General features: G+C 39.3%; 1 long non-coding RNA gene across 1 annotated transcript; it reads right to left on the bottom strand.

The window, feature by feature from the left end:
• Positions 1–4,685: 4,685 nt before the first annotated feature.
• LOC143661296 (uncharacterized) lies at positions 4,686–13,393 on the bottom strand. Its single transcript, XR_013164494.1, has 3 exons — positions 13,149–13,393; positions 5,806–5,949; positions 4,686–4,855 (listed from the first exon to the last, which is right to left on the bottom strand). It is a non-coding gene; the product is annotated as an uncharacterized LOC143661296 (long non-coding RNA).
• Positions 13,394–14,921: the final 1,528 nt, after the last annotated feature.

The following is a 14,921-nucleotide window of genomic DNA, read 5'->3' as shown; positions in this document are numbered from 1 at the left end:
TGTCCCACAGCAGTGTTGCTTGTAAGGATCAGATGACATGTAAGTAAATCATGCATCCATGGATACCTGCTGTATAGAAGACACTCAATAAATGGTGATTATTATTATCAGACTGCCATTTATGTTTTATGAAATTATGTCAATCTCATACATCCACTCAACCGCTTCAATCCCTATAAATTCCAAGAGATCCACTTGGAATTCAAACTCATACCTCCTTTAAGCATTCCGTGGATTCTGCAAAATGCATCACTTGTCATATTGTGTTACCTAAATGAAGGCTGTTTCTTGGAACACACACACATAGATTGTCTGATTAGGGAAAAGCTAGAACTCTCCACATAAAGATGTTTTCAGGCTGTTTTCTAAGATGTTGTCTGGTCTGTTCCTGCCTGTTCAATTCCTTCCTGCCTCCCCAAAGTTGCTTGCAATAGAAGTCAAATTCAGAACTTTATCGTGCTTTTTAAATGACTTCCTTTCCTCCTCCACCACCATAAAGGCATTCTTCTGGTAATGCCACTATTGTTGAGGACATTATAACCTTCTGACTTCATTTTCCTGACATAGATCACTTTGGCTCCAAGAACAACCTGCTTTCTCTGGCTTGATTTGACAGGTGTGGTGGCTTGAAGCCATATGTACCCCAAACAGTTTAAAGGTTCTTAAACTTCATCCATTCCTGCGGATGTGAATCCATTGCAAGTAGGGCCTTTTGATGAGGCGACTTCAGTTAAGTGTGACCCACCCTGTTACTGGAGTCCCTTGTAAGTGGAGTGAGATTCAGACAGAGAGAAAGCTGTAGGAAGCAAGAGGCTGAAATAGAACCCAGAAGAGAAGGAAGAAACCAGGAAGTGCCATCATGTGCCTTGTCATGTGTCAGAAAAGCCGAGGGTTGCTGGCAGCCAGCCGCATAACACTGGTCTTTGGGGAGAAGGCATTGCCTTGACAATGCCTTGATTTGAACTTTCTTTTAGCCTCAAAATCGCAAGCTAATAAATTCCCATTGTCTACCCTGACCCATTTCATGGTGTTGGCTTAAACAACCTGGGAAACCAACACAGAGGGTCAGGCCTCATGAGATCACTCCATCCACTAGCGATGAATTGTGGACGGTTAGAGAAGGAAGGCATTTATAGATTATCCAATTCACTTCATTCCCTATACACAGGGGAAAATAGAAGTCTTGAGAATTTAAGGCACCTTGTAAACTATTCTTCAACAGTGTCTGTGGTTGATGTCTTGAGACCAGCTGTTGATTCCTTTCAGTCACATGGAATGAAATTAGAACACACAGCTCTAGCTTACCTTATGGGCGTACTCCCTTATACCTCGTACCAGTAAGCATTTAGTGGAAAGACGTTGCAGAACAACAAGTTTTTGCAACCACATCGATCACATAACATTTTACGAATGGCAAGAATATTTATCTCATTAAAATGTTTTCCTAACTTGTATTTTCAACATCAGTTCTTTGGCCATCTGTGCCTATACTCTTAGGAATGACTTTTAGATAATTCAATCCAAAGCAGCCAAATAACGACCAACAACCACTAAGTAAATTGCCCTTAGCACATTTGATATATTCCTTTGATACTTAAGATCGACTCAGGTCAGTTGAACGAATACAACCATAAACTGAACATAGTTAATTAAATTGGTATTTTAGGAACTCTGCTATACATAAACTTTCACAGCCAAATAGATGTACTTTTCCTCCATTCTTTCCAATATGGATTTCTTTAAAAACATCAGTTCATATCACATTTGTGCAGGGGCATCAGTCTTTCCCTGATTATTCCAAATCTTTCAGTAACTTCCCTTCTTAGAACTGTTATAGCTAATATTGTTTAAGCACTTTTGTGTGTTGGGCACTTTTCTAAGCACGGAATCATTTCAAAAATTACCAGGGGAGCTACTTATAGTACCCTGTTTTTAGAATGAGGACACTAAATTGCAGAGGTCACCTTGCCAAAAGGCATGCAGGAGCCAGGATTGGAATCCTCCCAGTTGTCCTAGAGAACTCCCTTTCTTAATTACTTGCATATTCACAGTCAGCTACTTTTCTATGTAACTGTATCTTGTCTTTCCAGGCATTTTGTAAATACCTTGTGCCATATTTTGCTCCTCTTTGTACCCTTAAAGGTATATAATAGGTCTTGAGTAAATTTTGGTTTGACAAGCACCAATTTAGATTCCTGTCCTGAAAGATGAGATGGGAAAATGTGTCCTGGACCTACTGAGATCTGAGCCCAGGCAGGTAGTCCTGCCTCCAACAAGCCTGGCATTGCCACTTTCCCCCTCACTTTCTTCTTTCTCTGGTTCTGTTCTTTTCAGGTGCCTCAGTGAGTCCCGAATGTGTACCTAGGAGGGGTCTGGGTCTAGCCATCTGGGTAGAAGGAGTGCTCCGGGGACTTGCACATTCACTGTTTTGCTTTGTATATACAGGTGGGCTGCATAATTTGGGGGGCTTGCTGCAAAATTAAGATGTGGGTCCCCTTGTTCAAAAAGCAGAACAGAAGTTTCTTTCTTTCTTCTTTGGTCTCTCTTTTGACCTGCCGTGATGTTTTCTGTTTGCTATTTAAGGTTGCCCTCCCTCAGGCATGGGGCTACACAAGAGGTGAGTGCACCCAGGCTCCTGCAGGAGAGGCTGGGGAGGGGGGAATAATCACTGGGTGGGGCTGAGATCATGGATGACCTAAAATTCGTCCTGAGGAGGCAGTGGGAAGTGGGAGTACAGCTAAGATCGGAAGCCCTGATGCAAGCTCTTTTGTTCCACTGGATTTCATGTACCAAAAAAAAAAGCATTTAAAGATAAAAGAGTTATCTATTAAACCCCAGAAGCAGAGCACCCTTTCTGAGTGTGGGGGCCTGTGTGACTGCGCTGGTTGCATGCCTGTGAAGCTGGTTCTTTGTACATATTTATTTGGTTTGACTTGGGGGTCGGGGGAACAGATGGGCATGCTTTGTACCAGCTTAGGTGCTCGCTCTGGATTTCCTTTTATATTTATACTGCTGTAAATTTAAACGGCGTTAGAAAATATTTTGTACTTCTAGGCTTATAGATTAAATTTTATAACAGGCTTCCCCTGTTATAGGCCCTGCCTGCAGAAATACTCCCATAATACCATTTAAGGAAGCAAGATCACTAGGGCAAAACACTTTTGGTGAGCTCTTCAACGTCTCCATTGCTAAAAATATTATACCTACTTTACACCTGTAGGTCTAAATGCTTTAAAATTCTTTGTTTTTAATTAGAGTGATTTCTAGCTGTATTATTATTATTATTATTATTTTGCATGGGCAGGCACTGGGAATCGAACCTGGGTCTCCGGCATGGCAGGTGAGAACTCTGCCATTGAGCCACCGTGGCCCTCCCTCTTACTGTATTTTAAAATGAGTAATTGAAGAAGTAATACACGTAGTGACAAAACCTTAAAGAGTATAAGAAAATATTCAGTGGAAAACTCTATGGCAACTCATGACAGTAATTAGCTCTAGAGTCTCCTTCCCAAGAGGAAATTACTTTTAAAAAATTCCTTCTGTATCCTTCTAGAGATTTTCTATGTATAAAAAAACAGTGTATTCATACACATGGGAAGGTATTTTGATTTATTCTATATCTCATTTTTTTCAGTTGAAATTATGTCTAGAAGACAGACATATCAGCTCAAATAGATCTGTCTCATTTTTCAGCATCTAGGTATATTTCCATTTCATAGATGTACCTTAATTTGCATAACAGATCATCTAAAGAGGGTGGGTTCCAAGCCTTGCAATTACAAACAATGCTGTGATAAAAGCAGGCAAAATTAAAACCTCGTGTATATATTTTTGGCCATATGTGCCCATATGTGCATAAGATGGTTTTTAGAGGTGAAGCTAATGCCTCAAAGGATTCATGCATTTAAAAATGTTGATAAATATTGCCAAGGAGCTTGGGATATTGGCTAGCATTTGAAAAACTGACTGAAATTGGTGGGGGTTGGGGGGTGGGGGGAGACAAATAAAAAAACAAAACAGATGACTATGAATTTAATAAGTTACAACATTTTAAAAGCTTAAAGGAAGCAGTAATTTCAATGAAACCTTAAAATAGTAAGTAGTCCACTTCAGTTAATCAGGTACTTATTTAGTACCTATTGTACACTGGGCAAGGTATGGATGCAGAGGAGGAACTGGATAGGGTGGGCGGGGAAAGTGTACGCAGGTGAGTCTGACTTCATGCTGGCCAGGTGCCTCAAGGAGCTCCCAGTCCACTAGTGCAGGCAGAGTCGTGGTGAAAACACAGGTGTCACAGGAAGACAGGTGAGAGGTTCTTATGCACAGGTGTGGTGATGGCAGCAAAGGGGCTCATGTTTATGCACTTTTGTTGTACCTCAAACATTTTTCTGCTTTAGTTTACAGCATTTATGTACAGTTCAGACAAACTGATGTACAGGCTGTACCCCATGTGCTAAACTCCAGGTTGGTTTATAAATCCATTTGAAGCTCAGAGTAACTTTTCCTATAGAAAGAGTGCCATAAATTACATTTACATTCCAAAGCCAGCACACATAGGCATATCTACTCACCAGGTACCTGAAAAGTGTTCATGTGTGGTTAAAATATATATATATATTGTGGGGGAAAAACAGGTAATTATGTGAAAGACTTTAAATAAACAGCTTACTGTCCACACCTGTGCTTGAAGGTCATGTTTAATTAGAGGAAGTTGAAATGGTCTCTGGAGATTCAGAAGGACCCAGGCTGTTCCTCTGGAAACTTTCAGAGGTTTTAAGAGTTGACCAGACTAATTTCTCTTTTCATCCTTTGTATCAGCTTAGTGACTGACGATGGGTGAGAAAGAGAAATTTTCCTGAGATGGAAAGGAGAGTTGGAAGAAAAAGTAGAACAAAAATTAACTTCAAATATTGTGTACATACCTACGTGAGAACATGGTTTCCTGAAATGGAATCAAGGAATGGATAATGAAGAGTGAAGTGCTGAAGCTTAGTGCCAGTTCTCCAAAGTGACCCGCAGGTCACGGTGTTTGGACCAAACACCTGGGTGGGTCTTTGGGGGTGAAGGTGGACTTTAGTTGTACTTGCTGTTTAAGTCAGTGGTTCCCAGACCTGGAAGTACTTCAGAGTTATTTGGAAACTTGGGAAAACCAGATTCCTGGGCACCAAGACTAGAGATTTGTGTATTTTCACAAAGCTGACCGAGTGATTCTGGTATACAGTCAGAAAGGGGCACTCATCCCAGCCTTGAGTTGAAGCAGAAGGAAGGTTGTAGCCTGTTGATGGAGTAAGGAGGAGGATATGTGTAGGCAAGCGCTTGTAATTTAAGGGAACTTTATATCTTAGGAAAGTGCATTCTCTGCTTTTTGGAAGAGTATATGCCATGCATCTGTGCTCCTGGGGATAGAAGACTGCCTTGGAGTTTATAGTCTAGCTTTTGTTCTATCAATGTTCCTGATACGTGGTTCTCAACTGCACTGTGTTAACCAGAGGCCCCCACCTAAGGCATGACTCACTGCATCTAGGAAGGGTCCAAGCTTTGGTATCTTTCTCAGGTTCCCAGGGGATTCTTAGGGGCAACCGGGTTGGGAATCCCTGCCTAGGTTTGCACGGGGTTGAAGAGGGAATTATAACCACTATCCACCTTTTCTCCTCTCTCAACTCAGGTCTCCTATACCCAGCCCAGTCCTTCTGATTTCTCGTGTATAGAAACATGCCAGTAATGTCAAAAAATTTCAGAGAGGGTGAGAGTGTGTTGGTCATCATGCTAAAAAGTGGAGAGTGCTAAGAGCAACAGAACAATTACCTTCAATGACTCCCTAAGGCTTTTCCTGTTTGTACAGCAGCCTTCCCTTTCCCAGCTGATGGGCTGCTACAGAGAACTCTCCTCTCAAGCCAGGAACTTGAGAGCTGATGAAAGCTCTTCCCTTCCAAAGGATGGCTGCTTGCCCTAGAAAAAAATTAGTCCATTGTTTTTACTGTAAGATGCAGTGGTATGCTAGTTAATGTTTAACAATGAGCTCTAGAATTGAAAAAGAATCCCTGATTTCTATGATTTGTGGCATTCGCTGATTTTGGAGACGGTGCTTTGACAATCGGCTTGCAAAGTTCCTGAAAATTCAACAGTTGGCTCTCCTGAACTGTTATGAGCTGGTTCCAACACTGTTGGATTGTATACCTTTACCCTGTGTTCCAATCATTTGTTTATTTATATTTTCTTATGAATAAATGTAAAATTGACACTTTATTCTATTGTCATTCTATCTCTCAATTAAAAATAAGGCAAAAACTAAAATGAACACAGTAGATGCTGGATAGAGGCTGAAGCTTCATTCCTTTACAAAAATCAGTGATTTCCATCTCTGCCCTCTTTGTGTTTTACTTACAGAGACAACTTACCGTGTTGCTATTTAATACGTACCCATTCTTCATTGACATGAACATCACAATTTAAAATATTATAAGACATTTTTGTCAGCAAGGTCCTGTTACAAAACATTTGTCAATAGATGCATTTTCCTTAAACTGAAAAAAGTACCCACTGGCTTTAATAATTGCCTTATTTCAAATTTAGATAAATGGTCCAGCTACCTATTATTTGTGCTTTATTTATGAGCCACAAGTCGCTAGTTAGGTGAGATTTGTGAAGTATACTTTGCCTTGTGATATGGAAGTTTTGCAAGTTTTTAAAGATAGAACAGACTTATCTTTAATTTAAATATACCAAATAGTGTAGAAAGAGAGAGTGGTTATTTTCTGGGTGTCTAATCATCCAAATCCCCATGGGAACGAGGTCACGTAGGAAAGCAAAGGTGAGCACATCATGCAAATCACAAATAAATTGACCACTTATAAAATTAGCCCCCATTCAAACCAACACTCCCCACTTAACATCATGTCTGTTTAAATACTGAACAAGCTACAGTGCAAACTGATTTCAGAGTGAAATTGGAAATCCTTCAGTATTCGGAATTGTCCTGAAAGCAATTCAAGCAAACAGCTTGACTCCTGTGTAAAGCTATAAACAAATGATGATTTGGATGAGTGAGATGAATCAAGATTTGAAGGAGAAAGAGATCTGAGGGTGAATACTGGATAGGTTCTTCAAAAGTTAGTTATTTGAATATCAAACTATGGAGCAAAGCCTTTGCAAAAATTGATAAATGTCTGTGCCAAAATGGCTATCTTTATAATGGTAATGTAAAAGATCGTGCTATTTATGGTAGAAAACTAGCCACACTGCCATTCACCAAAAATAAACAAAACACAAAAACAGCAGAACTATTTGTTCTTCAAACAATAGGTTATTTCTAAGAATCAGACATATACAATTATAACTTTCTTTTTTTACATATAACATTATTTTCATAATTCGAATTTCATTTTTTCCTGGATAAAATCCCATTCAGACTTTTCATCACCCACTACTTTTCATGAAATGCTTTTTTTCTTCCTTTGAGTTGGATTATTTCAAGTTAGCCTGTTCCTGTTGTAACCACAATGATGTCTCTATTTTTTAGTAATGATGACAACAACTAACAGATTATTGAGAATTTACTTTGTTCCAGAACTGTTCTAAGCCATTTACCTGAGTCATCTCTTTCAATCCTTACAACAGCCCTGCGAGGTGGAAACTATTATTATCCTCATTTTACTTAGCAGGAGGGTGTTGAGTAATTTCCAAGGTGGGGAAGCAGGGTTTGGACACAATTGGTCTGATCCTAGAGGTTGATACTTGCATTTAACATTGATATAACAAGGACAAGAACTATTGAGACTCTCAACTCCTCAAAAATCTGATGATGAAGAAGGAGCCAAAGTCCAGATTCCTTTCTCCTTTAAAATGTGAGGGAATATGGGGCGATGTGGTGGTGGCTCCGTGGCAGAATTCTCGCCTGGCATGCTGGAGACCTGGGTTCAATTCCCAATGCCTGCCCATGCCATTAAAAAAAGAAAAAGTAAGGGAATATGGACAGGAATAAAAAAAATACATATATCTATAACAAGAATTTCTCCCTACTAACTGGCTTATTCACATACCGATGGGAGCAAAGCACAACAAGAAACAGCTACATAGGCTGCTTGCCTCCTAAGCAGAAAAACACTGTTCTGTATTTGGACAGTAATTTAAATAACCATATACACTTTACCTGCTCTGGTAGTTACTGAAAGAGAATTAAGTACAGGTTGTTGAATTATATTGTCAACACTAATCGTGGTGCTGCTGGCCTTTATTAGTCAGATGGAGAAAAATAACATGTTGTAGCTCTTAAAGTTATTTATTATTATCTAAAAGCCTCCAATTTAATAGAATCAAAAGACTTATTCTTTGCACAGAAAAAAAAGTGGTCCAGCAAAGTAAGTTTAAATTAGAACAATTTTATATGATAGCAGCATATTCTTTTCCTTAAATTAGTGCTTTTCCAGGTTTTTAATAGCTACCTTTGGAAGTAAAATAAAGATAATCATAAATGCCTTTATGCCACTATAAGGTTCAGCATCTCTTTTCAGTACTATCTATGCAATATTTTTCTTTTTTAAAGTAATGTTTAACTCATGCATCATGGAGTTCTAGTCATACATAAACTGCCAGTTTGAAACATAAAGTTCTCTGCTTTTATATTATGTGACACGTGAAATTTTTCTAGACAGTTCATTTATTGTTCATTGATAATCTATGGAATGGAATAGGGGAGAGTATAGCAGCTTGCTTTAACATCTCATTCAAGGAAATATCGATGGGCATTCACAAATGTGGGCATTAGTTGAAACTATCTCTGGCCAGCAAAATGAAGCAATTAGATAGTGTCAGTGGGTAATCGCTGATGAGCTCTCTATACTTTCTCAACCTCAGAACTGGGAAATTAGATGCAGGGCTGAGAGGGATACAGTATGTGTCTCCTTGTGAACTGGTAGGTTTCCTTTTACTAGACAATGAGAACCATGTCATATACCCTTTACCCTTTTTGCCTCAACTGCCAAGAAGCTCAGAGGTAAGATTTTGGCTCAGATTTAGTAGTGTGCCTTATACCTGCATTTCCTATGTTGTCTTATCTCCCCTCCACTCCTTAATCCTCATCCTTATTACTTGACTTTTCCTTTTTAGACTTCCACTCCTGGTTATAGTTTTTCTTGTTTCTGTGCATTTTACTAGGTGTTGTTTCAGTTGTGGCAAATCCTTTTGTGTTCTTAGAGAGGAGGTTGAAATACGCAGGCTCAGGAACAAGACGTTCTGGGTCAGGATGTTGGCTCTGCCACTCAAGATTTGTATGATCTTTGGTAAAGAGCTTAATCCCTATATTGCTATTTTCCTCATCTGGGGAATGGGAGCAAAAATGGTACCCACCTTATAAGTTATTATGATAACCAGATGAGTTAATACACATAAAGAACTTAGGGGGTCTGGCGTATATAAAGTGTTCAGCAAGTCTTAACTGTAGAAGAAATGGATGGACAGACATGCTCAAGGAGAGTATAAATAGGCAAATCTACAATAAAATGCTTTGTAGAAATCATGATAGGTTTAACTACCTTAAATTAATTTATTAACAGATGACCACCCTGAAGGCAAAAAGTGGTCCTGATACTAAACAACTGTAACAGCAAATAGAGAAATGTCAAACAGTGGGTTGTTATCAATGAGAACATTCTATAGATTGCTGGAAACTAGATCTGAAAAGTTTGGATTTCCTGTAAAGAAATGAGATGGGCATGCATTTTGAGGCATGTGTCTCAGTTATCTCCTCTCTGAAGATGTTTCTGAGGTGCTGGGCCTATAATGCCAACACCTAATATCTAATCAAAACAATCAGTATCAAAAAAATCTAAATACCGTTTCCTCTTATCTTCTCCTTTCTCACTTTCCTGGCACCAAGCAGTCTGTGATGTCTCCTCCAATGAGTGGAGGAGAGAGAGATGCACTTGACATTTGTTGATTCCTTCTATATGAACAGGATCTATGCTAGAAGCTCTATTGCATTCTCATGCCACAGACAGGTGTTAACATACCCAGTTTACATTATGGGTTCAGGAGAATTACATGAAGCCCCCAGGGCCCCATATCTTGTAGGTGGCACAATTGATTCAAATCTAGTCTGTTTGACTCAAAGGCACATGTTCTTCTAATTACATAGCTCTAATCCCTCTACCACAGAGGCTGTTACTAAAGATGTAGTTATAATGCATTGATTCAGTCTTTCCTAATCAGGAATCTATAGCAATGGATATAGATGTCTGGGGTCATAATTCCAAGCTGTAAATTTTTGAATAGAAGTTTTGCTGGGTGGTTTGATATCATGAATTTCATTGTCACAATTGTACTCCTGCTTCTAACAACTTTCTCAGAGTCTCTTATCCTTTACTTTTGGTAACCCTATCCATTCTTGATGTCCTAGGGCTGAGCTAATTTGCTAAAGCATTCTCTCTTAGCATGCCATCTTTGTTCGTAGGGTGCAGGCAATGCTTTTGTAACAAAAAGACCCCAAAACACTATGGGAGTTTTATTTCTCTCCCCTGTAATAGTCCAGGACTCTCAGGGTGGCTCTGCCTTCCTGAAAACCTGACTTCTAAAGTTACTTATTTCTCAAGGAAGAGAGAAACATGAAGGCCAAAGCAAAGAGATAACCCAGAAATGGGCACATGTCACTGCCACTCACATTTCACTGGTCTAAACTAACCTTACACAGAAAAACTTGTTAAGTTTCTAACAATCTGACCCAGGTAGAGGTCAGGGGCTATAGGTTTTAACTGCTAAAAGAAAAGAAAAAGGACATCATATACTGGGGCCAATCAATAGTCTCTGACATAACACTTCCAAGCTTGATAAACTCCAATTTCTGTCGCCTCTTACACTGAAGCTAAAGTAGATTCCCATGTCCTCTGGAATCTATTCAACTTTTTCTCTGGATACTCTCTAACATCGTATTATACCAATTTTAGAGTTGAAAAGAAATGTTTTAAAGCAACAGTTTTGATCTTGGCATATATAATGGTCAGTATATTATAATTCCATTAGTTGAGTTTGAAACATCTCTAGCCTCTTTCCAGGACAGAGAGTGTCACCTGTTTAATGGGGAAAGTGAGATTTCTGTTCATACCAGCTATGGGGACAAAGATTTGCCATTTGTATTACAAAAACACAGAAATTACACTAAAAGGATGATTTCAGAAGTTGAGTGTCTTTGCTTATCTTCTTTCCATCTCCAAACCTATTTAAAAAGAAAAAGTAGCTATGTTATTATTTGCATGTGTATCAATTGATGGTGAATATTGGGCAACTCAGAGTTTTACAAATGTTGCTCTTCTAAAATACCTTGCTATGGTTTTGTGTTGTTTGTTGTTTTTGAAAGAAGATGCATCTAATAAGAAATATGGGCCAAGAAAGCTTAAGGAACAGAGCTTACAGAAATTGCAGTGGATTTGTTCCACAAGCTGGTGCAAAGCTAAAAGTAAAACCAAGGCATGTTTCTCTGCTCTCTAACAGCCCTTTCTGTTTCCATCAGCAGTAGAAAGCTGTATGGCAGAACTTCTTGTGGCACCATGCATCATTCATGACTTGATGGATTAGCAAAATGTATAACAATCGATGTAAAAATCCTGCTACACAGATGAGTTCACCAGTAGGTTACAGACTTCCACTGTTTTGTTTTCTGCTGATCTAAGACATTTCCCCCTCTCATTTCAAAAACAAATGACTGATACATTTTAATAATAACACTTCATCTAGATTTCATCCAGATATTTTCCCCTTCATTTGCAAGCTGATTTGGGTAACGAGAGTTTTGGCAGTCATTAGAGTGAAATATAATAATTTTATGGTCAACACTCATTAACATCTAAATTAAGCGTAAGAATGACGGCATATTAAGTTATTGGTCTGGGGACTTTAAATCCACTTTTCATTGCTCAGAAGAGATTTGTGTTAGGGGAAATGACTAAAGGACATGCATTTTAAAAGTTTTAGTTTGGGTACATGGTTTCCCCCACTCCTACCCAGCCTGTTAATCTCTTCCAAGCTACCCTCTATGGCGACCATCTTTATTAGTTCCTTTACTTAGGCATAAGCACAAACATATATTCTCATTCTCTTACCTATCCAAAAGGTAATTTATATAAACATATGTTTTCCTTTGTTCCTTGTTTTTTTCACTAATGTATCTTGGAGAGCTTCTGATATGAGTACATTAGCAAATTCCTCATTCTTTTATACAGTTGCGTTTTTTTCTATTGCGGGGAGGTGGCACAGTTTATTGAATTAGTCTAAGGGGCATTATTTAAGTAAATACTCAAGTATCCTGTGAGTTAGGCACTATTGTCCTAAATTTTCAGAGAAGACCAAAGCCCTTGGAACGTCTGCAGTACTCCCCTGGTGATCTCTGGATCTCTGGTAGCTTGGTGACTGCAATAGTGTAAGTTCTTAAAAAACTGGGCATTCTTAACAAAATCTTCTTCCTCCATGTGCTCACAAACAAGCTTTTCTATGCCAGAGGTTCTCAACTTCAGACTATAACAGGATAATTTCGTGCTTTTGAAAATGCAGATTCCTAGGCTCTTCTAATAAATTCCCACCAGTATGTCTGGCATTTAGTTGCTGGGACACAGCCATCCTAGACTGTCCAGTTCCAGGTTGGCTCACATAGAATGTATCATAGATGTCCTACTTGGTCCAAACTTCACTTTGCACATGCACACTGGGTGATTTGGGGCAAGTAAACACTGGATGATTTAGGGCCAGTGGTCCTGAAGTTACACTGGAAGACACATAGCTATGGATAGTCTCTAGAGGCACATATATGTGCAGGGCATCATGCTTGGTAGCCAGCAGCCCTTCCTGACTCCCTGGCCACCTGGTTCAGTGTGGTGCTGTCTGCCAGACTTTGTCCTCCAGGGTACTTTGCACCCTGGCTGTGTTCAGGAGGCCTTAGACTCTGGTAGATGTAGCCAAGCGTGAAGCTGAATATCTCTTGCTCCTTTGGGATTGAGAGAGTACAGTTCTCTGTAGCAAATTAGCATATAAGTAAGTACGATTGGATACCTGAATCCTGAGTGCATCAGCAATTGGAAGCATGTGCAAGGGCTTCAACTGGAAACTCTTACAATAGCCACTAAGATGGAAAATGGGAAATCTTCAGGGAGGCCTTCAGAACCTACCTTTCACCTTTGCCTTGTTTCCACTGTAGACAAGTCAGGAATAACAAGAATGGTATCATTTCCAATGATTGAACACCACAGAATGTCAGGACTTGAAGAAATCTAAGAGATCATATAACATGGGTATTCTTAACTTGGGACCCTCTAGGAGGGTTTCCAGGGGTCAGTGGACCCCTGAAATCAGGACAAAGAGCTGTATTAAAGGAGTTCCTGGTCTCCCAATACAGTTAAGAACCACCAGTATATCATTGTGCCCTCATTTTACCAATGATGAAACAATGACCCAAAGGATTGCAATGACTTACCAAGATGACACAATTAGTAGAGGGATGGGGACAGAATATGGGAACTTAATGTCTAGTAATTGATGTCTCTAAGGACTCTGAAAACAATATATGAAGGTGGCCTATTAAGAGCCTTTGACAATGAACATGGCCTTGCCAGAAGCTGCACTCCTCATATAAGGAAACTTCATTAAACACTTACTTATTAACTCATTTGGATCTTATAGGCATCTCATGAATAAGGTGGAGTTATTGTTGTTATTTTATTATCATTATACCCATTTTATTTATGAAGAAACTGAAGTACAAAGAGATCAAGTTATTTGCCAGGGTTCAACCCCCCACAGGCTGTCTTCATTGCCTGTGCTCCACATCACTAAGCCATCTCATCAACTGAGAGAATGACAGACTTGTAAAGATCCACATTTTCATGAAAGACAAGAGAAGATAACCTCAGCTTTGTCTCTGCTAACATCTGTACTTGTACATGAGCCCCCCAATTAATAAAAACCACTGAGATGTTTTTCAATGAAAACATACTAGAAGGTTATATCCTAAAATGTCAACAATGGTTTGCTCTAGATCCTACAATAATGTGCAATTCTATTTTTGCTTGGTGCTTTTCTATTTTCCAAATTTTCTGTAAAGTATATATGCTACTTTGGTAGTCAAAAAGAAAATCTATATTATTTTGAAAATACTATGTTCAGTGCAGAAAACCTGGAAGTTCCTTTTTTATTTTTTCCCCTCAACCCATTGAAAGGCAACTCTGACCTCTACAGACATTTGCTGTCAGATTTTGGGTCTCTGGGGTATATTCTTGTCTGTCTTCAGAGTGATTTTATACAATTGGCAATTTCAAGGGCTCACATAGCTGTATCAATTTCTTCATGGCTTGGAAGATGGCACATAGTGCCAGCCCCTAAAATCAACTGAAGGAAATAGGTTTTCTCTAGCTCTTTAGCCATAGAATGCTGATAAGGTGAAGTCGTGCAGGTTACGAAAAGATGGGTTTCAGAAGTTAACTTCCAGGTTCAGCAAGGTGAGCAGAGAGGACACTGTAGTGAGAAGAGATGAAAGGAGGGAACAGGGGTGAAGAGAGCAGAAGGAAGGAAGCCTTTAAGAAAATGGTGAATGAAGAACAAATTACATTCAGCTGTGCTTTCTTTAGCTCACATATAAAAAATGAATCGTTCCTGATAGTCTTGTAAGCATTGGGAATTTAATTTAATAGCCCAAGCCCTCTATCTTGGGGCTTACCCTTATGAAACTTATTCCTGCAAAGGAGAAGCTGACCCTACTTAATGATGCCTAAGAGTCACCCCTGTGACTCAGAAGTGGCCTCTCTCAAAATCAACTCAGCAGTTAAACTCACTGCCCTTTCCCCCAACCCACCCCGTGTGTGAGACTTGACTCCGGGGGGTGAACCTGGACCTAACATCGTGGGCTTGACCAAAAGGGGGAAGAGAAATGAAATAAAATAAACTTT

This window comes from Tamandua tetradactyla, chromosome 2 (assembly GCF_023851605.1).
Source record: "Tamandua tetradactyla isolate mTamTet1 chromosome 2, mTamTet1.pri, whole genome shotgun sequence".
Lineage (NCBI taxonomy): Eukaryota > Metazoa > Chordata > Mammalia > Pilosa > Myrmecophagidae > Tamandua > Tamandua tetradactyla.
Note: the sequence above shows the minus strand (reverse complement) of the source record. Positions and strands in the feature narration are given on the sequence as shown.